The sequence below is a fragment of the Fukomys damarensis genome, unplaced genomic scaffold, assembly GCF_012274545.1.
Source record: "Fukomys damarensis isolate Sample0158 unplaced genomic scaffold, DMR_v1.0_HiC HiC_scaffold_7, whole genome shotgun sequence".
NCBI lineage: Eukaryota > Metazoa > Chordata > Mammalia > Rodentia > Bathyergidae > Fukomys > Fukomys damarensis.
The window spans coordinates 21,017,941-21,035,670 of NW_022900919.1; the positions used below are offsets into that span (position 1 = coordinate 21,017,941).

At 42.3% G+C, this 17,730-nt stretch overlaps 1 protein-coding gene and 1 long non-coding RNA gene across 2 annotated transcripts in view; one reads left to right on the forward strand and one right to left on the reverse strand.

Moving 5' to 3' along the window:
- Positions 1-4,562, forward strand: part of LOC104860111 — a 16,202-nt gene extending 11,640 nt beyond the window's left edge. The window contains exon 5 of the long non-coding RNA XR_779586.2: positions 4,471-4,562. This is a non-coding gene — a long non-coding RNA (uncharacterized LOC104860111). The remainder of the gene's footprint in view (positions 1-4,470) is intronic.
- The window catches only part of Homer2 (homer scaffold protein 2), a 97,348-nt gene that overhangs the window by 56,275 nt on the left and 23,343 nt on the right, over positions 1-17,730 (reverse strand). The gene's annotated exons all lie outside the window — the stretch shown is intronic.

The following is a 17,730-nucleotide window of genomic DNA, read 5'->3' on the forward strand; positions in this document are numbered from 1 at the left end:
AAGAAAAAAAATATAAAAAAAAAAAAAAGGAAAAAAAAAAAAAAAAAAAAAAAAAAAAAAAAAAAAAAAAGAGAGAGAGAGACAGAAACCATAGAAGCAAGAACAGAGGGAGTGAAATATAAAATTCTGGGCTGGGGATTTAGCTCAGTGGCTCTGCTGCCTGCCTCGCAAGCACAAGGACCAGAGTCTGATCCCTGGTAGCGCCCCCCCCCAAAAAAAATAAAATTCTGTTCCCTGTAAAATTATCCTTCAAAAGTGAAGCAGTGGTGGAGTTTGTTGCCAGTAGATGTGTCTGCCTTTCAAGAATGTAAAAAGTACAGAAAGAAGGAAAATGTATGTCAGAAACATGGAACCACATAGAGATAGCATCCTTGAAGCAGTTAAGTGAAGGTAAAGCAAAAGCTCTTGTTATTAACTGCATGAACAGATAACAGGTGTTCAAAATCATAATAATATAAACAGGCATGCATATATATCTATATCTCTATCTGTGAACTTATGTATAAGTGAAATGAATGACAGCAATAATACAAAAGATGGGAGGGAAGGATTAGGATTATTTTGTTATTATAATGTACTTATATTACCCATGAAGCTTTTATACTGTTATCTGAAAGTGGGAATGGATTCATTGTAAATGTGTATCAAAAATCTATGGCAACTACTAAAAAATTAAAATAAAAAGTATAATTGATATAATTCGAAAGCTGAGAAGGGAGAAAAATGGAATCATATGAAATGGTCAATTATAACCACAGAAGAAAGGCAGGTGTGGTGATATATGCCCATAATTCCAGCACTAGGGAGCCTGAGGTTGTCTACAGAAATTCACCGCAAGTATAAAAACACGTGAAGACTGAAAGTAAAGATCTAAGCTGGGTGTACTGGCACACACCTGTAATCCAAGCACCCTAGGAGGCCGAAGTGGGCGGATTACACATTCAAACCCAGTCTGGGCAAAACAGCAACTAAGGAGAACCCTGTCTAAAAAGGGGGGCGGTGAGGATTTAGTTCATTGTGAAGACCCTAGGTTCAATTCCCAGAGCAGAAAAAGAAAAAAAAAAAGTAAAGGAAGGAACTGGGCATGGTGGAACACACCTGCAATCCAAGCTACTTGGAAGGCTGAGGCAGAAGGATCACAAATCCAAACCTAGCCTGGAGAAGATACAACCCTGTAATATAACATAAAAGAACACAATACAACATAACATAGGTCTGAAGGTGCGTCTCAGTGCTAGAATGTTTCCCTAGCATGCACATGGCCCTCATACAATCACCAGTGCTGTCAAATAATACAGGTATGAAGAAATATATACCTTGCTGACACTAAGATAAGAAAAAATAGCTGTATTAAATTCGCACAGAGCAGATTTAAGACCAAGAAAAGTTACCAAGGAAAAAGAAGGGCCTTATAAAATAAAAAGTAGTTAATACTCAAGGAAGACATAAAAAATTTAATGTGTATAAACCTTACAACAGACCATTAAAATATGAGAGACAAAAACAATAGAACTACAAAGAAAAGTAAATGAATCCACTACTATTGTTGTAGACTTTAAGATTCCTCTGTGACAAATAGACAGTACCAGGAGGCAGAAAATCAGTAAGGACATAACTGAACCCAACATGACCATCAATCAACTGGATATTATCGATATCTACTGATGACTATGTCCCCAAGCTGCAGATTACACATTCAAACCCACAGGAAACATTCACCAAGTTAATACCATGTGCTGGGCTGTAACATATACCTTAACAAATTTAGAATAGAAATCACACAATGCTTGTTCCCAGAACAAGTGGCATTAACCTAGAAATCAATAATAGAAAAAAAGTTGCAAAATTTCAAAAATACTTAGAAATTAAACAACATACTTCTAAATAATACATGAGTCAAAGAAATCTCACCATCCACAGTGGTGAATACCTATAATCCCAGAATTCTGGGAAGCTGAGACAGGAGGATTGCAAGTTCAAGCCCAGCTGGGGCAATTTAATGACTTTAGGAGACCCTGTCTCAAAAGGGGGAGGGTAGGAGGTGGGAACGCAGCTCAGTGCAAGGACCCTGAGTTCAATCTCCTGCACTCCTCCAAAAAAAGCCATCTAATCTTCCACCTCAGGAAACTAGAAAGGAAAAGGAAATTAAATGCAAAGTTAAAGAAAATAAATAATAATTAGAGCAGAAATCAATGACACTGAACACAGGAAATTTATACAGAAAATCTTGTAGCTGGTTCTTTCAAAAGGTCAATAATATTGATAAGCCTTAGCCAGGGTAACTAGGAAGAGAAGGAGGGAGGGGATATTGCTAATGGAAAAAAGGAATATCACTACAGATCTCATCAATTTTAATATTGTAAAGGACTTTATGGCCATAATTTAGATAATCAAGATGAAATGGAAAAATTCCTTCCATAAGACTTGAGGTGCTAAAACGCAGAAGAGGAAACAGACAGTATGAATAGGCTTATACCTATATCAATATTCGGTAGTCTTCCTAAAGAGAAATTACACAGGCTCAAATGGGTTCACTGGTGAATGCTGCCAAACACTTAAGGAAGAAATTATATCAATTTCTTAAAATCTCCTTCAGAGACAGAAGCAAAAGTACTATTTCCCAGATCATTCTAAAAGGCCAGCATCAACCTAATACCAAATCCAGACAAAAATATCTTTACAGCCTATTTATCTCATGAACGTGGATGGAAATTTCAACAAAATATTAGCCAATCCTATCCAACAATGTAGAAAAAGAACTACAAAACATATCTTAGTTATTTCCTCATCACTGGGACAAAATGTCTGACACCCCCAACTTAAGGGAGGAGAGGTTTACTTGGGCTCATGGTTACAGGTCACAACTGGCTAGCTCCAAAACAGAAATGTCACAGTGGAAGGGCCTGGCCAAGGGGATCTGCTTGCATCGTAGCAGAAAGAGATGAGAGGAACTGGGGAAAGAGATACACCTTTCCAGGTCATACCCCTAGTGACATACTCTTCTGACCAGACCCAACCTCCTAGCAGCAAGTCAGCTACATCACCCCCACAATTTAGTCACCTTCCAAGAGTCCTGCCTATAAGCATATGAGGCCTTGGGGGAACATTCTCAATCTAAAGCACAATTTTCTGCCCCCAGCCCCAAAAGACTCATGTGCATCTCTTTATGCAAAATGCATTTGGCCCATCTCTACAAGTCACCAGAGTCACCAAAGTTGTTACAGTTCCAGCACTGCTGAAAAATCCAAATCTAAAGTCTCCTCTGAGACTGAAGGCAAATTCTTTGAGCTGTGAGTCCCTATACAATTTTTTAAAAAGTTAAATACTTCCAACATACAATGGCATAGGGTAAATAATCACACTCAAAAAGGGAGGAAAAGAGAGATAGAAAGGAATGGGACCAAAGCAAGATCAAAACCCAACAGGGTAAACATTAAATCCTACACCCCTGGGTCCAGTACTCGGGGCAAGTTGTGGTGAGATCCAACCCCAAAAGGCTTCAGTGGCCTTGCCCTTGTAGCACTGCCAATTGCGACTCTCATCATTTCTCTCTTGGGGTGGCTCAGCTCACTGCCTGTGTCTTTTCTCAGTGAACAGCCCACATTCCTCCCTTCTCCAATTCCTGGGGTCTCCAGGGCACTTCTGGCTTCCCTCTCACAGCTTCATACATTTCCCTCTCAAAGGCATACTGCCCGAACTCTCAGGCCCTCTTCTGAAATCTGGTGGGAAGCCTCCATGACCCCACAACATGCATTCTGAATCCCTGTAAAACCAACACCACATAGATGATGACAAAGTCTGCCACCAGTTTAAGCCGTAGCTTGGCCCTTTTGGATCATGGTGCAGAGGCCTCCAAGTGCCTGAGTGGCTGAACTTTGTAAAAGGAATCCCAATCCCAGTCCCAAGGAATGAATTCCCTAGGTGGCTCTGCTCCAGCCAAGTGTCCTGAGGCTCTCCTCTCAAAGCCAAGTTTTCCAGTTTTGTACCCTTGGGCCTGTGAATGGTTGAGTCTGATTCCTGAGATGACCTCAAGGGATCCTTCTTAATGTTCTGAGGTAAAGCAGTTGGCTACTTTTTAATACTAATCTTTTCAACAGCCAAAATGTCCTGGGTCAAAATTTTCCAGGTGCAACTCAAAAATTTTTAAATCGTTCAGCTGTACTGTTTGGTCTTGATTCTCAATGACTCCAAGGGGCCTGAATTCTCAACTCAGTTTGATAGTTACGTAGCAGATTAGTAAAACATACTTCCAAGGGTGTCTGGGTAGGTTATGAAGGTATAACCTCAGGTAACTTATATCTGGGTCCTCAGCCCCTTCTGCTGTTCTTCCGTTTTTCTGCTTCCTGGACACCATGAAGTAAGTTTTGCTGCATCTTTCCTCCATGATGTTTCTGCCTTGAAGGCAGCCAACTATGACTGAATCCCCTGAGACTGTGAGCCAAATTAAACTTCTCTTTCTTTAATTTGCAGGTATCAGGTATTTTGTTCCAATGACAGGAAAGCTAACTAATGCAGGTACAGTGATGACTTTCCAGATCAACACCAAAGCCAGATGCCATGAAAGAAAATAATTCACAGACTGGACTTCATTAAAATTAAAACCTTTTTCTTTATAAAGGACAGTGCCAACAAAATAAAAGGACAAGCCACAAACTAGGAGAAAATATTTATAAAACCCACATCTGATAAAGCATTGTGAAATATACATTCTGGTGAGGGTCTACTCTGCTTCCATGATGGCACCTTTAATACTGTATCATCCAGAGGAGAGAAGCAATGTGTTCTCACATAGCAGAAGACAGAAGGGCAAACTTCCTCTGTCAAGTTCTCCCTGCTTTCTTTGAGATAGGGTCCCACTCTACAGTCCAGGCTAGTCTTGAACTTCTTATGTAACTCAAGCCAGCTTCAAACTCATGATCCTCCTGCTTCAGTCTCTCAAGTGCTGGGATTATAGGCATTGGCCATGATGCCTGGCTTTGTCAAGCTCTTTTACAAGGGTGCATATTTCTATTCATGAAGGCAAAGTCCTCAAGATTCAATCATCTCCCAAAGGCCATACCTTCCACAACTGTTGCCTTGAGGGTTAAGTTTCAACATAACTTTTTGGAAGGGATCAAAACATTTACACTATGATAGACAGCAAATGAACATATAAAAAGATGTTCAACATCACACATCATTAGGGAATTGCAAATTAAAACAATAAGATACCACCACACATATTTGGCTATAGGAATAGCCAAAATCTAGAATACTGATAACAGCCAAAGCTGATGAGGATGTGGACCAACAGGAATTCTCATCTATTTCTGATAAAAATACAAAATAGTGCAGTCACTTTGAAAGAAAGCTAGGCACCTTCATATAAAACTAAACATACTCTTACCATATGATCTGGTAATTGTACTCCTTGGTATTTACCCAATGAATAGAAAACACATGTCAACACAAAAATCATAATGTGGATGTTTACAGCAGATGTCCCTCATAGGTGAGTGAATAAACAACAGGTACATCCCTGTTTTTCAGCACTAAAAATAAATGAGCTTTGAAAAGCCTTGAAAAGACAAGAAGGAACCTTAAATGTATATTATTAAGCAAGAGAAGCCAATCTGAAAAAGTGAAATATTGTATGATTCCAACTATATGACGTTCTGGAAAGGGCAAAACTATGGAGACATGAAAAAGATCAGTGATTTCCAGCAGGGAGAGGGAGGGACAGATGATAAGGGAGAACACAGGGTTTTTAGGGAAGTAAGAAATTACTATAATGATAAACATGTGTCATCACACATTTATCAAAACCCACAGCAGGTGCAACACCAAGAGGGAACCGTAATGTAAACTGCAGGCTTAGGGTGAGTGGGATGTGCCAGAGGCAGAGAACAGCTGTGCCCTGTCCTTAGTTACCCAACTCAGACAGTGAGTGCTAAGCCGGGATGACTTGGCAACTTCTAGGTGCAAGAGCTGGACACACGAACTTATTGAGAAGAACCTCCACTACTGCACAGCACAATCACACGGCACATTCTGATAAATAAATTAACCGTGCCATTACCACTGGCGAACTTAGCAAACTACAATTAATCAGAGAAACATGGACACACATGATCATATCAAACTCTCTCAGGGAAACCAAGCACGCAAACTTATCAAACACACTAGATGCTACCCCCTCACCCAGAATTTATAAAAGGAAGGGCATTTTGCTAGGCAGAGTGGTACACACCTGTAATCTTAGCACTCTTTGAGGCTGAGGTAGGAAAGCAGCAAGTTCAAGCCCAGCCTAGGCAATTGAGTGCCTAAGAGAGATCTCATCAAAAAAGGGCTGAGGATGTAGTCTAGTCTGAAAAGCCTGGGTTCAAACCCCAGTACCACACACCCACACACACACAAAGGAAGGGCACTTCAAACTGTGTCCTGGTGAGGTCACAATATTATTTCAGATTACCTGGCATACACCATATAGCCCCCCGCAAAAGCTCAACCCTTGTCCAGGAGATCTGCACAGCAACAAACCTCCGCCCATGCCCAGGCTCCAGCTCAGTATGATTTTTCAAGCCCATGATTCTGCATATTTCAAAACTGCCATCTGGACCCTCGCCTTACAGCTCTGTGCCTTCCCAGCTCTTCAGCCGGGTTCATTAACCCCCGATCTGACCACCTGCGGTAACTCTGCGTTGGTACCAGCTTTGTCTTTGCTCTTTGTACTGCTTCTGTAAATCCAATGCCTCCCTTAACCCTTACTCAGCCTCTGTGTAACCTGCACATCACTGTGTGAAGACAGAGGTGTGATTTGAGTACTACAGATATTAGTCATAAAATTGGAATGGAATCAAGAACTTGAAATTGCCACGGCCATGACTGCCAAGCAAAATCAAAAGTGAGTTAAGGCTGAAGAAACCCACGTAGCTTGTGAGCTTGTTGTTGTTCAACAAATTCTAACACTGTGGAAAGACACAAATGTGTCGGTGTATGTGAGAGGCATGGCTGACTCACAACATCAATGTAGGTTCACTGCAACAAATGTACAACTATGGAGCAGGGTGCAGGTGATGAGGGAAGTCGGGGGCAAGGAGCAATACGAAAGCTCTCTGGACTTTTTGATCAATTCTGCTGTGTACCTAATGAGTGTCCTCCAAAGGCCACTTTTGCTTCTTGACATGAGGTAGGCAGATTGCTCTGCTGTGCGCTCCCCACCATTGCCGGGTGGGCCCCTCCACAGGTGAAAAGCAATGTTGCGGTCCCACCCATCACGGACTGGAGCCTCTAAAACTGTAAGCCAAATTAAACTTTTTTGTTTATAAACTGACTGTCTGAGGTATTTTATTATAGTGACTGGAGGCTGAGTAATACTAATGCTGTTCTACAAAGCTTATTAATCAAACAAAAGAAAGGAAATAAGCGGCATCAGAAACTTGTTAAAGGATTAAACAACGGCATAAGCAGAAACACCAAAACTATTGATTTCTCTACACAAAAATGTGAAACTCCCATGTTGCAGAAAGTATCATCAATAAAATGAAAAGATAACCCAAAGAATTACACTGGTATTTGTAGATCACATCTGATCGGGAACTTATATCCAGAATATATAAAGAACTCTTAGAATTCAATAATAAAGGAATAAAAACTCCAATTTAAAACAGGCAAATAGCCTGAAATAAAGTATCTCCAAAGAAAATATATAGATACAGAACTGTAAATCAAAACCACAAAAAGATACCACCCACAACTACAAGCATGACTACAATCAAAAAGTCATACAACACCAATTTTCAGAAAGCAAACAAATTGCAATCTTCACATATGGTCAGTGGGAAGCTAAACAGTACAGCTGCTTTGACAATCAGCTCAGTAGTTCTCAAAAAAATTAAACATAGATTTAACATTGACACCTCTAGGTATATACCCAAGAGCTAAGAAAATATATGTCCATATCAAGACCTGCCTGTGAAGGTTCACTCTAGCATTATTTTAGGCAGAAAGTGGAAACCACCCAATGTCCATCAAACAATGAGTGGATAACAAAATGCAGTAAATATCCATACAATGGACTACTATTTAACAATAATAAGAAAGTGCTCATATAGGCTACAAAATAGATGACCTGGGCTGCTCAGTAAAAGAAGATAGTCACAAAATGTCATGTACTGCATGATTCCATTTATATAAAATGTCCACAATAGGCGAAACACAGAGAGAGAAAGTAGATTAGCAATTGTCTAGGGATGGCAAACCAAGGGTTGGGGGAGATGGAAGTGACTGTTCACAGGCTCTGGTTTTCTTTGAAAAGGAATTAAAATGTTCCGAAATTAGATTGTGATGATTACACAGGCTCTGATTATATTGAAAAATGAATGTATAATTTATATAAATGAATTGCATACGATATTAATACACAATAATATCTCAATTAAATGGTATTAATTTTATAGGCGTCCACTAATTTGGACTGAGGTCCTGAACAAGGTCCCACGAGATCAAACCAAAGTGGAGTCCTATCTACTAAAGTTCCATGCCACCAACCACAAACTTAATCATTTCCCCTTTTGAAAAGGAGGAGATAAAAGCCAAGCCCCCACACAGGCCAGCATAAGGTAGTCCTCCACACTTTGACATTTAAAGAAAAGTAACTTGGAAATAACCAATTCACTTTTTGTTCCTTGTTTTTGCTTTCTTTACCCTTTATCTATCACGGCCCCCGTTACAGAGCAGAGTTCTCTGAACTTCTGGTTTTGAGCGTGCCCTGATTTGTCAACTGTTCTTCGCTCAAATAAACTGTTAAATTTATTTTTTTAACCTTTTATCAGCTTTTTAAATTAGAAGCCAAATGTGGAGGGTAAAGGGAAAAAGACTCTGCTGAGCAGTCTTGGTCATGCTGGGTGCACCTCCCCTGAGGACCACCTGGAAGAGATGCTGGAAAGCAAATGGGATCCCTTTCAGGGGGATGCAGGGTCAGAAGGCTAGAATGGGGAGCTCGCTGCAGCAGCTGGGAAGAAATCACAAGTAGTAAGAGAAGCACCGGGGAAAGCACTTGGGAAGGAAAGAAGAGAGAGACAACCACACCAGGGAGTCAGAGGGTGCAGAGCAGGAAAGGGCGCCATCCTCAAAGATGAAGACGAGGAGTGCAGGGGGAGAACTAGAAGAGCTGGAACTTGGCATGCCTCAGTATCACTCGGGATGCCCAACTGCCTCAAACCACTGGACACTGTGTCATATGAAAAGCCACCATGCTACCCTACCTTGATTGGAAAAGGAAAAGAAAGAGATGGATTGGATATTAGACATACGGAAAAGATTTAACCGTCCTCTTTTGTTTTAGGAACACTAACTGGGCTCACGTTAAGACCAGTTTCTGTCAGTGTGTTTTCTCTTTGTTGGGAACAAAGGTGAACAAAAGGTGGGCTGCTTCACAAAACACGGCTGCTGCGACCATCTGTGCGACCTTGGACATGCCACTCCACTCTGAGAGGTGGGACATTAGCATAACCACCTTGAGGGTTTCAGAGTAAACATGAATGTGTACAGAATGCCTTCTTGTTATTAATAGCAACTTGCTAAAGGAATATAATAATATGTTAATTACAGGCATAAGCTGCTACTTCAGGAAAGAGAATCCCTCCCTTTTTTTTTGGTACCAGGGATCGAACTTGGGACCTTGAGCTTACGAGCAGGTGGTGGAACCACTGAGTTAAATCCCTGGCTAGAATCCCCCTTTTTTAAGCCTACACAGCTGAACCTGCCCCAGGAGAACCCAGTTCTCTCTCCCTATTATCATCAGCAAATTAAAGAAATCTTCAAAAAGAATAACAGCACTTCATAATTTAAATTTGCTTTTCAAAGTTTAAACATTTAGAAGCCTGGAACCTGATTTTTTCTTTACAGGAAAAAGTGGCACTGCTAGTGTTAGCAAACTTGTTCGTGGTTCATTTTGCCCCTTTTAGGCTCCTGGGTGGCAGCAAGGGGGACTCTAGTCCCAGTTCTAGAAGACGATCCGGGTAAGGGTATGGCTACCACTCTAAAGTTGGGTTTGAGGGAAAAAAGCTATTTTTGTTGTCCTAGGACTCACACTTGCTTAAATTAGATTGGAATGGTGTGAAGAGGCTGGTAACTTGCCAAGTCAATTACAAAAGGTGTAAAACACAAAATCAAAGGCACAGACATGCCTCAAAAGAGCGCTTATGATGTTTTCATTTACACTATCAGTTGGTCTCTGAGCTTATGAACAGTTTATTATGTCTGTGTATTCTGATAAAACTTTATTTATAAAACAGGTAGCAAGTACAGAATTGCCAAATTTGGCAGAGTTTTCAGCTACATTTAAATTTCAAAAAAATATGAATGATTTCTATTGAGGTATAATTCACATATCATACAATTCACCCTTGGGAAGGGGATGCTAGGGATTGAGCCCAATGCTTTTACACTAAGCTATACCCCCACCCCTTTTTATTTTGCGACAGAGTCTAATTAAGTCACTAAGTTACCCAGGTGAGGCTTAAACTTGTGATCCTCCTGCCTCAGACTCCTAGAGTACTGGAGTTACAGGCATGCGCCATCATGCCCACCTTAAAATTAATTTTTTAAAATATACAATGCAGTGGCTTTTAGTCATAGAATTGTGCTGCCATCACTACCCTTCAGTTTAAAGCACCTACAAAACCCATACTCATCAGCACTCACTCCTATTCTCTTCCCACAGCTAATGACAACCACTAACCTATTTTCCGTCTATTTTTTGCCTGTTTTAGACATTTCACATTAATGCAATCAGACCACATGTGGACTTTTGTGACTGGCTTTCTTCACTGAGTGCAATGTTTTCAAGTTTCGTCAATGATGCGTGCATTTGTTATCTCATTCTATTTTGTGCCTCAGTAATACTCCATTACACGGATATACTACCTTGCCAATTTTCCAGTTGATGGACACCCGGGTTGTTTCCACCTTTGAGCTATAAATAATGCTATGAATATACATATGCTGGTTTTATGTGGACATATGTTTTTACGGCTCTTGGGGATACCTAGGGGTGGAATTGCCAGGTCATTTAGTAACAGTTTTTAACCTTTGGAGGAGCTGCTAGGCTGATTTCCAAAGCAGCAGCACCAAGCTGCATCCCCACAGCAATGTATGAGGGCTCCAATCTGTCTTTGTTCTTGCCGACATTTGTTAGTATCTGCCTTTCTGATACAGCCATCCTAATGGGTGGAAGGGGAAAGCAGAGTGAGTATACACAGCACACCCCTAAAGAAACGATCATATATCTGTCCCAAATGAGCAGACAAAGTGTCCTGTTCTGGGCCTCTACTGCCTTTACTGGGCTGCTAACCTCACCTCACACTAAGCTGCTTATTGTGGGGTTTCTTATTAACAAGAGTTTTACAGATGCCTTTGAAGATACTGAAAACACAGGGTTTGAGGAGCAAGAAAGGGCTTAGGTGACTCCTGAAACACATGGTTTTTATACAGTGCAAGCTTGGGAACTACAAGCAAATTTGCAGATCACATAGGGGCCACATTTTAAACCCAGAAAGATGTCCTACTAGAGTGGCTTGAACAGTTAAAGCTCTACATCCCTGTGCCCCAGGGAGCAGTGGTTATAAAAGTCTTCAGAGCCCAAGGAAAACACCTACTTTTCTTACTTTGCTCCCCAGTTACCCTGGGAGGTAACTCCCCACCAAGGAGGCCCAAGCTGTGTGGAGAAGATGGCTCTGAGATCCCTTCAGAGCTCCTCTTCAGTATCTGGAAACCCCATGCTGCTCCTCACCAGTGGTGCCATCAGCAGGCCTGAGAGTCTGAACCAGCCCAGAGCACGAAGCCCACTGTCCTGTTATTCCCACCCCTATGCTTGCTGCAGTGACCTCATTCCCACAGCAGCACACTCTCGGCCATCGTCCTTAAAGCAACAGGGACCACGGCCCAGGAGGGGGAATGATGGGTAGGTGGACAGCTGGTCACACAGCCAAGGTGCGCACCCCAGGAAACATTCCGGCTGTGGGAGTTGTGGACACCTTCTCCACACTGCCTACAAGCACAGTCCCTCTGCCTGGTTCCTGGGAATTCTCAGGTGCCATTTCTTAAACGGTTAGTTGTTGAAAAACCGTGCTGGGACTGGAAAACAGTTTGGTGGTTCCTCAAAAAGTTAAACATAGATTTACCACATGGTCCTGAAATTCTACTTCTAGGTACACACCCATGAGAAATGAAAGCCAAAACTCAAACAGCTATTTGTATGTGAAAGTTCAAGGAAGCACTATTCATGATTGCCAAAAGGTAGAAATGATTCCAATGTCCATCAGCAAACAGATGGATAAACAAATCATGGTGTAAACATACAACTGAATATTATTCAGCCTTAAAAAGGGAATAAAAAGCTGACCCATGCTACACATGGAGGAATCCTGAAAATACCACACTAAGTGAAATGAGCCAGTCACCAAAGGGCAAATCTTGTATGAGCCCACTTGTGTTTCACAGACTTTCAAATTCATAAATATATAAAGTAGAATAGTGATTACCAGAGGCAGGGGTGGGGTAAACAGAGACTTATTGCTTAACAAGTACAGAGTTTCACCTTGGAATGATGAAAAAGTTCTTAAAAGTGGAGTGAAGATGGCTATGCAACACTGTGAAGGTTCTTAACACCACTAAAATGTACACCTAAAATGACCAAAACGGTAAATTTTATGTTATGTATATTTGCAATAATAACAGTTTATCTTAGGGGCAACTCCTGGTGAGGCTGGGGATGGCTTCCCAGAAGTTAGCCTGGAGTCGGGTCCTTCGGCAGGAAAAGGAGGAAGGGCAGCCATGAAGAGCAAGCCAAAGGCTTCAGACAGAAAACTTGAGAGGTACTCACTGAAAGGACAGGTGGCAAAGCAGGGCACACTGGGGGAAGACAGAAGGATGCAAATGTGGAAGTCCAGAAGGACAGAGCTTCTGGGAGGGAGTAGTTCATGGGAGCCAAGCGGCCTAAGACTAGAGAGCACTCAGTGAAACAAAACTGGCCACAAGGACTTGATGAAAAGTTACGCCTTTTCTAGAGCTGGGGTGTGGTATAGTGTAGATCACTTGCCTGGCATGCAAAAGGCCTGGGTTTGATTTCCAGTGCTGAAAAAATTACACTTTCTCAATAAAAAAGGAAAGGTTAACTAAGACGATGGCATCACTTTCAGCATCAGACTGCAGACTGAAAACAAACAAATCCAAATGTCTGATGAAAAAGTTCTGGAAATGGGTAGTGAAGACGGCTACCCTAGAAAGTGAATGTACCAAACACCTTTCAAGCATACTTTAAAATGGCTAAAATGGTTAAGTTTTAGGTTAGATACATTTTGCCATAACTTAAAAAAAAAAAAAAGATTAGAAAAATCCACTGTCTGCTAGAACAGAACACATTTGTCTCTTCTATACTATTTATCGAGTGTCACTTGGTAGAATTTTCTGGAAGTCAGTTTATCCTCATATACCCAAAGGTCTTAAAGCTGCAAGCTCCTGAACCCCAAAATCCACTTTTAGGAACCTGTGTGATGGCAGTAAATGAGGTTGTTGCAGAGACCTTTTACAAAAGGAGCATCATAAAACAGCTGCTTCTTAAAACCATAAAAATAAACAAATTAAGTCCAGAAATAACTTAAATGCCCCATGATAGAAAAAATGGTCAAATAAAGTATATGTTTATGGAAGAAATACACACTTTCAAAATTATAATAAATTAAAATGAATATTTATCCACGTGGAAAGATGTTCTTTTTTATTTACTCATGATGATTCATTCTCTACTTTATTTTTACAAAATATGGTGGTCACCAACTTGTACTAAGTTCCAGGCTAGCTGCAACCTTCTCTGTCCCTTTCTTCACCAACAGAATTAGCAGGACCTTGACAGAATTGAATGTCACTTGTCATCTCTTGCCTCAGAGAAAACAAAACAAAGGGAAGGGGGGAAGAACTCAGGTTCCAAAATCCCAACAATAACCGGACCACACCAGGATTGTTAAGTGAAAAGAGCAGGTCATAAAAGAGCACCATGCTTCACTTCCACTCTTATAAACATGTATTCTAATATATATGAACAGGTACATAGCACACAACCACAAAGGAGAGCTGAACTGGGCACAAAGAATACACCAGGAAACAAGCCAGCAACAGTCTTTGCCCCAGAACCCAGGCAGCTGGGTACCTGGCTATCTTTGAGCATCTGTGTGGGAAGGGGTATGGAACGGTGGTCATATAGTCAGGGTGTTTGTTCTCTGGAAGGACTGAGAATGAGTTCACTGAGTGCACATAAGGAACAATGAGCTCGGTGCAGTATGAAATTGCACCCAAGCAAGAGAGGCTGTCTCTCTTGCTTCCCATGCTAAAGGTCAAGTGCAGAACCTGAACCAAACAGAACAGGAGTAAGACAGCTCCAAATACAAGCTGGTGAAGGGAGAGGGGCAACTACCTTTGATGGAAGAAGTGGTGCGGGGCTGAGCCCCAAGGTACCCCTGAGTGCCCAGGCACTTGGCTCAATGTTTCCAAACCGTGGGTAGTGCTGAAAAAAGCCACAGGCCTTGCTTTTAGTTCTCATCTGGTTTTGTTTCCAACTCACAGTTAACTCACTGGTCTACAATCTAGTGACCAAGAAATATTCATTTATTACATCCCCCGTTAAGGACCCCATGACCAAAAGATTTTTGGCACTGCAGCCAATATTTATGAAAGTTAGTTTCTCCTTTGTTTATTGATCTAAGTCACACTGACTGCCAAGAAGCTTTCTAATCTGCAGTTATTCACCAAAGTAGCCTCAAGAATGGATAGTATTCCAGCCAAAAATGAGAGTGTGTTAGTTACCAGCTCACACAGCCTGGAAGCAGAGCAGCTGCCTCTGTCTTGGGAAACAATGAAGCAGGCTGAGTACCTGTCCCTGCTCTCCCAGGGTACTGGATGGGAACTGCTGCAACAGCCACTTCTTCTGCACACAAGAACACAACCCATGACACAGTCAGGAAGGTGCAAACAGGGAAGCTCTGCCCCCACAGGGACAGCAACAAGTCCCAGAACCCTCGTAAGCGAGAAGTGATACTCATTACCAGGCTGAAGCACACGAGGGAAGACTTCAGGGAAGGAAACCCAGTTGGTAAGAACAAATCCACTATGCTAGAGCCGTGACCAGTTTACTCTGATATGGAAATGACTGTGCCTCTTACCAGCCCTTAATTTCCTGCAACCTTATCTACATAAAGTGTCTAAAATATTTGCTTTATTAGATTATTTCGCTTTGACCTAATGTGGAAATTATATCACATGTGACCCACAAGGCAGAACTCCTTCCTATTATTTTCCACAACGTTAAGGGCAAATGTGTAACCAGCCCCATCTGGTCCACAGGGACAGGTGTGGAGGACAGGACCTCCTTCAGTCCCATGGCTGAGACCCGTGTCCTGCAGGACTGAACCATTTACTCCATGAGCTTCTCAGCGTGAGGCTAATGAAGAGCACCCAGGCTTCAACATCCCCAAAGAACCAGGGACTGAGAGGGGCAAGGCTGCCAGAGACCCATGGCACCTACTCGTCAAAGCCCAGCCTCTACCCTCACAGGAGCCTTTCACAAACTAACACTTGGCCAGACGGACACAAAGATGAGTAGATGCCATCCTTGGCTGACACGGGGTGAGGCTGGGTGTAGAAATCCCAGCACATGAGGTGCTGCTGGCACCCTAGCCAGCGGTCTTGGCCAAGGATTCTTTAGGGCAGGCAGACACTGTTCTTAGGACCGCATGATCTTGTGGGGACTGTGCCCACAAGCCAAGAGGCAGGACACCACAGTACTCAGATTCCCATGCCATTAGGGTCTCACTTTCTCGTTCTATTTGAATATCATGGAGTAAGCTTGGAGGCCTGCTGGGGCTCATTCCCTGAGTTCTTCTCTGTGGAATCTTCCATCACACTCTCTTCCACAGCTTCAAGACCACATCTACACAATGATTCCTGAGTTCATACCGTCAGCCAAGGTGTGCCTGCTGAACCCCTGCTCGCTCTTACTTCTCTGAACCCCTATTTCAGGGTCTCAAACCATCAGATCTGCCACTGTGGCACAATCCTGGGCAGCTCATGCTTAGCACAGGGCAGAAATGTCCCATCTCTGTCCTCTCCTCAGAAGCCCAGGCTCTCAGCCTCCTTCCGAGCAGCAGCCTCATGAGGGTTACAGGTACACTAAGTCCATCCCTGCAGATGGCTGTGCAGTGCACAGCTCCAGGGGTGCCAATTCCAAAGTGCTCACACTTTTTATATCACATCAAAGCTATCCAGGTGCATTGAGAAAGAAGTGGCTTTTTCGAATTTGTAATAAAAATATTGTTTGGGCTGGGCGGAAGTGACATGTTGAGAAGGGATCTCCTCAGACCTCTGGGAGCAGGGCAGGGCCCAGGTGACTGGAGTGCAGGACCGGCATTGACCAAGAACGGCCCTGTCCACTTGCCTGTATGCCACACAAATATTTTTCATGTGTCCATGACACTACAGATTGGGAAACACGGACCTAGATTACAACAATAGCCTGTCTCTGTGGCAGAAAAACAAGCTTGGGTTTCTCCCATTCATACCAGACCTGTAAATCAACATGCCTGCCCCAACCCACATCTTCTTCAGCCCATAGGCCCTGTTTAGGGAAGTCACACTGGCTATTCATCAATACAGAACCAAGGATAGTCAGACACTGAGCCCACTATGGCAGATGGTCGTTAGATAAGCCAATCCACCACTCCCTTCAAAATTCAGCTGCCATTCCTACACTTGAGGCCCCTCCCAATACATCATATGTTCCTAGTACAGTAATTAAAGTCTCCTACTCTTCTAACAAAAGAGGCTTCACAGGATCAAATCAGATTCCAGGTCAACCAGAAATTAAGCGGAACATCCAGCACTAGGAAGAGTCAAGTCGAAAGATTAGCACAATGGAGTACTGAGTAACCATTTTAAAGAGAGAACATTATTATGACTACATAAATAATGGTGGGCCAGGGATTTAACTCACTGGCATTGCCAACTGCCTCACAAGTGCAAGGTCCTGAGTTCGATGTCCAGTACTGCAAAATAAATACACACATATATACATACATAGAAACAAAATAAATATTGTCCCCTGAAGAGGTAAGAGATGTGCTGGGATTATATAGTTCTTTCTGTGCAGTTCAATGTCAAGAGCTGAGTGCTACTTGAAAAAGAAAGTTCCCAGAATCAAGGCCAGAGGGAAGCCTCTCCTTCCTGGGACAGTATCTCCACGTGCCGAGTGTTTGGAACATGACATGCCTGTGACCATTCTTACTTTCTACGGTGCTTTTCTACTGCCTTCTTTTACCAGTCTCCTCCCTTCGCCCTTGCCCTTTCTGAACTCACTACGTCTTCAACATTGCCTTTCTTTTATTTGCCTTCTGCTGTCTAAAATTTTAAATTGAATTTATTGGTACATTCTAGGTAGACAGTACAGTTACATTCATTACTGGGATCTTGTACCTTTACATGCCAGGTCTTGGTTCTCATTTTTTCCCCTTGTCCCCACCCTCCCTTCACCCCCTCCTCCCCTCCCCACCTTCAAACACTTTAATTTCATTTTTACATCTTCTCATATTTTTTTCCTTTTCCCTTATTCCCCTTTCCCTATCCTTCTCACTGTCCCTATACCTTTGGTCCTTTTCTTCCTATTTCACGCTGCTAATTGTCCCGTTAGGATCTTGAGTACTA